Genomic DNA, 8,006 nt, shown 5'->3' on the forward strand with positions numbered 1-8,006 from the left:
ACAATATCAGCAAAACTTCCAGGGATACCTGGAAGTCACATGAAGGGGTAGGAACCGGGCCCAGAGCATGCGGCGCGTGGAGCGTGCCCACGTGCGGGAAGTGCGGCAGGTGGAAGCGGGTCCGGACGTGGGTCCGGGTCCGGGCTAGTCAGGGTGTGTGCCCTGACACAGAGGTGAACCGGAGGGTATAGCAGAGGTGTGGGGGGGGAGGATGGACCGGAGGTGGACTGGAGGTGTGGTGGAGTAGAGTGGAGGTGAGGCGGTGTCAGGGCACACCCGCCTCACCTGGCTCCACCCGGCTCCACTCCACCCACTACCCCCTTCTCCCCCTTCCTATCTCCTCCTCCCTCCACTTCCCCCTCTTCCTGTTTCTTCTCTGTCTCATTCTCTATTCTTCCTATTTCTATTTACACAGACAACTTTCCTTGATCGATGTACTACTAACCTGCCTGCAACCCATGCATGACGCACCCAGCCCTGGATGCTCCGGATGACCCCCGGGTACACCCAGCATGCGCACCTGCAGCGGATCCCTTTGGGATCCCCCATGGGGATACCTGGGTGGCTGGCATGGGGACGACATGGCAACTCTCATGTGACCTGAGCACCATGTATATACACATACCTGGGGTGGGAACCAGAGAAGCAGTCTTCTTCTCACCATTCCCACTTCAGGTAAGTAGCTTAGTTTTCCTTCTAATGATAATTAACACCATTCCCACTTCAGGGACATCTGCCTGTGCCGGACCCATCGCCATATGTGCCTGCTTCATACCCCCCTTCATACCCCACCGGGCCCTCAGTGCCAGGTGATATACCTGGATGCTCTCAACCCCGGACTGGTCCCTGACAGGCAGAGTTGGTATGGATATGACAGCGATGCTGTCTGGTGGAGCTGGTATTCCAGGTCGTCCGATGGGGGGTCGGAGACAGGCTGGAGGTGGGGTGGAGCTCCGAGGGCAATGGGGTGTTGAAGGGACTTGGCTTCAGCAACTCGGAATGGAGCGCTGTGCCTGTTATGTTCTCATTGTCCCCAATTTGCCAGGGGAGCTGGTGATGGAGGAACTGAGGCCCCCAGCATGGAGGCCCCCCTTCACTGCTTAATGATGGAGGTGTTAGCGAGGGTCAATCATTCGTCATGCGATTTGTTTGGGTTTATACCAAGGCACCTTAGACATGCCCATTACTCAGTTCTTAGTTCTGGGTAGAGTAGCAGATGAGTGGGACGTGATAGATGTCCTAGAGGAGGTTTTTCGAGGGGCTTAAGACTTCTATATTATAACTGGGGGAACTATTTACTGGAGGGGTATGCATGTACATATATCAGAACAGTTTCGATCCGAAGGTAAACAAAGGTTACCAAGGGGTAGGGGAAGTAAATAGAAAGAATCCACATGACAAATAAGGAATAGGCGAAAAGCCTGAATTACATCTGAGGTTTGTGGAGTGGGAGAATAAAAGCCAACTGAATGGCAAGGCCCGGAATCGTCTAAGAATGAGCAAGGGACTACAGAGGACAGCGTCCGGAAAGGTCCAGAGCCCGGAAGTTGTAGTCTGGAAGATTGGGGTTATAGAAAATATAAAATGATAAAACAATAAAGGTTATCAAGACCGGAGGTACCAGAAATAAGAAAGAGAGTGGATAGGCAAGTTGAGGGTTATCAACAATGAGCAGGTCCATCTCCTTTGAATGAGGGGTCCAAGGAGGTGGAGGTGTGGTAGTGGAGGTAATGCAGACATAGATGGGAGGCAGAGTGGGAGAGTGTCGAAGGAGGAGGTAGTCCTAGGGCCGTTGGCATCGACTGGAGGCAGCAGAGAGAGGTTGGGAGGGCTGGCGGAGGTCATAGGAGTCGTATAGGAATAGGGTGGAGGGAGGTGGAAGATCCGGGATATGACAGGCACACTCATTGCAGGAGGCTATAATAGTAGTTTGTAGGCAAAGCCCACTTAGGGTTTCTCCTGGAACATATGCACCCAGATCTCGATGACAGTGTTGTCGACAATGAGGTGACTTTCTTGTCACTGCGATTGTAGGAAATCATAAAAGGAAAAACGGCTTCAACGCCGTTGAGAACAAGTCATTAAATACCATCGTCGATAGTGACGATGTCAAAAGTTGCGGTTGTCGATGGGTCAACGAAGAATAATCAACGACGACATTGTTGTTGATGAAGGAGGAATGGTACAAAGTAGATAATCAACGACAGCATTGTCGTTGATGAAGGTGAGTAATCAATGATGGCATTGTCGTTGATGAAGGTAGGGATATGAGGGGATCAGTTCCTCATCCGTTTGCGCAGCGCAGACCCGGACAGGCCAGAGCTGGATGGGCGATTTGATGTGGTCCTACGAGTCATCGTGGACCTTGCTGCATCAATAGTGACATCATCACTGAGATAGTTGTCATCATAGTGATGAGTCTTGATGTCAGCATTGTTCATGGATGAATCCTCATCTTGACGATGGTGCAAGTAATGGACATGGTGCATGGGATGGCTGTGCCCATGGGAAGTGGAGGGAGCATGCCCATGCACTGGTGGTGCATGGGCAGATTTGTACACTGACAAGTGTGCATACGTTGGAGGGGGGTACTGTGGCAGAGGGTTCGCATACATCACAGGTGGGTTTGAGTACGATGTTGGGGGAGGGTTTGAGTACATAAGTGCTTGTTCTTGACACTGAATTTTATGATGGTCACAAGCGTCAGTCATTGGTTTTATCCATCTACATGCGAGGATGTACATCCGTGTGATACAAGCCAGAGGATACTGGTTGGGAAGTCTTTTTGCCTCCATCTCAATGTTGTCGCATGACATATGCATTCATGAGGTGTGGTTGTTCGTAGCCACCCTGTACCAGTCGGTGCAGGTGTTGACGTCCTCTTGCAAGGGCTTGCCTGTCTTGAACAACCAGGCAAGATGATACATCGTAGTGTAGAATCTCACACCTTCTTCGGTGTGATGTAGATACGAACCAATTTGAACCACTTAGGTTCTTTGTTGTGGAGAAGCGCAGCCGCATCTGGGAATTCGATTCTATCGACATGGTCAATGTCGTAGAAGCGGGTAGGGATGACCACTGATCGATAATATGTCGGTGCAGGTAGAGGTTTGCCATGCACTTCAGTGAGCTTGGCATCGTAGTATTTGTAGTAGTGATAACTGGGTGGACTGTTCGCAACAAATTCTTCAAAAGGGGCATCAGGGTCAACGACCCATTCGCCTTCCATCTCGTCATTGTTGAATGTGGGAGCCCATCTCTTGGAAGAGGTGGTTTTTTTCGATGATGCAGACTTGGCCGATGCAGGATCCACTGGGCCAACCCCAGGGATGACGATGGTTTGGGGGAGAGTGGGCCATGATGACAAAGGAGTAGAAGATGGAATCGGGGTGGGTTTGGGAGATGCAGGGCGTCCCCTTGCCGTGCGCACGACTCTAAAGACGTCCTTGTTGAGTTCGTCATTAGCCTTACAGAGGGACTCAATCTGTCGATGAAGACGGTTGTTTTCAGAACATAGGTTGTCGGCCTTGTTCTGTAGCATTTCATACTTATTCCTGAGCTCGTCCAGCTCATTGTTCCTACATTCGTCTTCAAATGTAGTCTCCTTGTGTTTCTTGAGTTTCTTCTCAATATGCACCCGCATGACTTCCGTGATCATTTCAAGTTGATCAAGCCCTGTCTGCATGGAATGAGGCAGGTGAGGGTACTTCTCACTCATGCTTACGTGAGTGGGCAGGACCAAATGGTCCTGTTTTGGGGTTAAAACGCCCATGCTGGGCACATCAGGGGCGACAGTCTGAGCAACTGTGGAGTCATCATCCATCGATGACATAGCAGCATCCATGGTTGGACTTACAGGTGGGGAATTTGGGCTGGAGTCAACAAGGGCTTCCTTGATGGGGGTAAGGTCGAGGGAAGAATCAGCGAGGGGGGATTCAGTCGTGTCAGAGACCAGGTTGAGACAAGGGAGTGTCTCCGTGACAGAGGGCTTCAGCCTCAGCAACTTGTGCCAGGAGCGCTGTGCCAAGTAACATGTCTGTGCCCTAACTTACTAAACTGGCAACCAGAACTGAAAGGGGTAAACTCTAGTCGATATTATTACTGAGGTGTAACCTATGTACAAGTGGAGTATATATATGGTTACAATGAGAGTGGGCCCACAAATGGCAGAGCTGAGCGGAGCGGAGCTAACGGGGTTAGACATTAGCCGATTGAATATTACTGACGAGTCGGGTTACAGGGTTAGCGGAATGGTAGGCGATAACCCAGAAACGGAAAGGAGGGATAGGCCCGAAGGTAGGCTTGCAGGGCAAGCGAGTGTATTGCCCAGCAGAGGCGGGAGTGTGCTAGCAGATGTCGGAGCTGTCCAGAAGCCTTCAGGGCTCCGTACTTAGGGAGGCGTAGGTAATAAATTGAAAAGAGGGGGTGGTGACCATCGAGAGGTACCAAGGTGATTATGGAATACGGGAGCTCTGAGGTTAGTGAAGAAGGAGCAGAGGTAGACCGGAGGGATCGGAGGGAGTGGAAGTCGATGGCCAGGGATGGATATGACAGTCGAGTTCATTTGAGCGATTTCAAATTTGATGGTAGGAAGCAGAATTTGATCCCACTCTCGTCGCATTTATCCAATATTCGTCAGATATTTCTGGACCTGGTTTAGGCAACTCATGGCTTCAATGCCATAGTTGGCTGTGATAAGGCATTGATATCTGTTGGTATTGGACCAGTAGGTGACGTTCACGCCACAGTCATGATGGCCTGCTGGATCTATTGTCTGGCATCTGATCCTGTCATTGGCGGTTTAGTTCCTCGACGTTCTCTACCCCTTGTACTATTAGGTAGTCATCCAATGCAATTAGATCATTTATGTTGGCCAAGGGTTCCCAAGTAAGGTCACCAAGTCCCCATCAGACACGGAACCATAAAGACTTATCATCATCCCACCAATGGTCGACGATTTCCTTAACCTACATAACCATCTCCCAACGCATTTCGCCAGGGATGGCATTCAGGAAACATTCATTGAACATTGCCTGGTCAGGAGGCATGATCATCTCCTCAGCTGCATGATACAGCTGATTATAGAAGTGTTTGATTCCCTTCATGGAATCGTATGAAAGTGTTTTGAACGCTTTTGTGGATGCTACCACTGCAGACTTCTTGATGAAAGTGCAGATAAGGATCTCTAGCAGATCCCAGAATGGGGGAGTTTCCCTGTTCTGCACTCCAATGCGTATATAGTGCATTAGGAGGTCTTGCGCCTCGCCTTTGATGGTGGTTGTCAAAGTGTGGACATGAAACTCATTGTAAGCTTCACCCTTCCACCCACACGATGACATATATGCTAGCCAGGAGTGCAGCCAGTTGAGAAATGACTTTGAGTTATTTTCTCCAGACCATTTAATGGTTGGAGTTAGTCCCTGCATCTTTTTGAGCAGTTCTGAATGGACATCTGCAGGCAGTGGCTGCAGGATTCGAACTTCTACACTTCAGTGTGCAGACTCAAGAAGCCGAGCGGTCATACAGACGAGCAGTTTGGGAAATTAGATGAAGGCTCCCATTTTATCTCGGTGCCAAATGGGTCAGGGAATGGTGGGTTGGGCCAGGATGAGCCACCCTTGCCACCATCCTCGTCATCACCATCCCCATGTAGACCAAATTAGGTCTAACTCAGGAAGAAGGCCCCACCATCTGAATGCCTCTTGCTCCCTTCTGGAGCCACAGGTGGTTGTGAGAAGCGGTGGTAGTTGTCCAGCACCCATCTGAGTGCTGTGGCATGGGTCAGTCTTTTGGGGTTTTCACCGTTTGCCCCATGACCCATGTTGTATATGAATGCTGTGTCTGTATCCAGATGGGCGTTAAAATCGAAAGTGGATTTGCTGAGACTACACTCAGTGAAGATTGGTCTGACCTTGGCTGGCTGTCTGCCAAGGTCATCCACATGATCCTGGATGTGGATCAGGTGTTTCTTCCATGAGTGGTAATCGTATGGATCATTGATGCTTCCACATCATTGTCCTCCTCCTGTGTCTCCACAGTGGCCTTCATTGGCACTATTTTCTTCCTCCCATAGTCAGGAGGGAGATTACGTGTTTGAGTAACGTCAATGCATGGTATTTTCACCCCACTGTGCATGGGTTGCGACAACACAATGAATGGCATGCCTGGGTCGATTTCCCTACCTTTCCCCTTGGTGTCAGTGGTTACTGTCACCATCAACAGGGTAGGTGGCTTAGTTCCACTAAAGATGGGAACACATCATCTGTCAGGTTCTTGTACCTCAACGGACAGGCATGAATTTGCCGCTTCTGTGATGATGGCAGTGGCAGTGGGGATCCCTTCAGGTACTGGGACCCCAATGATTGGTTGACCCATTTGACTGACAGGGACTACAGGGACCTCTTGGGGTGCTTGTGCCTCAACAGTGGGTTCTTTCATCTGCTCAGAGATGACAATGGGATCCCCATCGGGTGATGGGTTTGGGGGTGGGTTTTCCACCGTTACTGCAGGTGCCTTTGGCTTGTCACATCGAGAGAGCGTGAGGAGAATTTCGTTTAATTTCTCGTTTAATCTTTCTTCCACCTTAATGGTGTTGCGATCTAAACGAGCAATGTTGTCGCTATTCCCAGAGATCTGGGTATTCATGTTACAGACATCGCCCCTCAAGTCAGCGATGTCATCGTCGACTTGGTCGATGTGATTTCTTAATACTCATGCCATCTCAGATGCAAGAGAGTGGGTTGGGGATGGAGGATGCGATATGCACCTTGGGACATATGCTGTGAGAGTCTCAGCTATGAGGGCTTCAGACATTGTAACTTGATCAACATCTCTCAGATAGATCTGATGCATCTGAGACACGTCGCTGGGCCCTTGCAGGTCCAGATCACCACTATCACTTGAGGTGGTGTCATCTTCTGCCCTACAGCCAGTGGAGGGACCGGCCATGTTGGTGGGAGTGTTAGAAGTGCTCCTGGTGTTGTATCTCAACATCAGGAGGATGTGTCGTTCAACAAGTTCATGTGAGAACTTGATCGAAGTCGCGTGTTGTCAGGGGCCAATGATGCATGCATTGCCAAATGGAGTTTCGGTGCCAGTAACATTGTAACAGGGAATTTATCCCAATGTCACACAGGCTCACAGGGGGGACAGTAATCTCCTGCCTGCCTCTTTCAATCTCACCAAAGGTCCTTGTAGTACAGTGCTGTATAGTTGTGGCTGTGCAGTCATGGGACTACCCCAACTACACTTGCCAATGTATGTACATGAAAGAATGAAAGAGCACTGTTTTGTAGTGCAAGGGTTTATCCCTGCAACATACGAAATGTAAGCAGGCTAGGGATCTAACCCAGCAGGCAAACAGGAAAGGACAGGGACCAGATTGGTATTCAACAGGTCAGGGAAAAGTGGTAATATGGTAATGGTAATAATGGTCCAGTCCGGTGCGTGGTGTACTCTAATTAATCTCTTGCCCCACCTCTCTGAGTGACACTAAGGTGAGGACTAATCTAGAGGTCTTCTTAGTCATATTCTTGGTTGTACCACTCCCTACTAGCTTGGGAGGGGCAAACTCGGTGGTTTCTAATCCAAGGGTCAAGGTAGATACATCCTCATGTACAGACATATATGAGAAATGATCAGGGAAAAATGATGTAAAATATCCGATGAATCCCATGTGCTTAGGTGGGTCATATCGGCAACAAACAATACCGAAAAAAGGAAGGGAAAACAATAATCAAGAAAACAATAAAGCAATAAATGATTTCCAGCTGTCAGGGCCTGGCCCTCATTCCGCGATGGGCCCAGGGGGATCCTCCTAGTCGCTGGGGTATCTAGTCCCAGTTCAAGATCTTCAAACTCACTGAGGGGGCTAGCCCCAGCCTTCACAGGGAATGAGTTGAGAAGAAGGGTAACCTTCTCAACCTCCTGTGAAGCCGCTACAAATGGGAGTTGGGAACTATACAGTTTTCGGCTCTTTGCCGACTTTCCATAATTGGCACCCCCCC

The sequence above is a fragment of the Cantharellus anzutake genome (genome assembly GCF_015039405.1).
Source record: "Cantharellus anzutake strain C23 chromosome Unknown EI90scaffold_137, whole genome shotgun sequence".
In the NCBI taxonomy this organism is placed as follows: domain Eukaryota; kingdom Fungi; phylum Basidiomycota; class Agaricomycetes; order Cantharellales; family Hydnaceae; genus Cantharellus; species Cantharellus anzutake.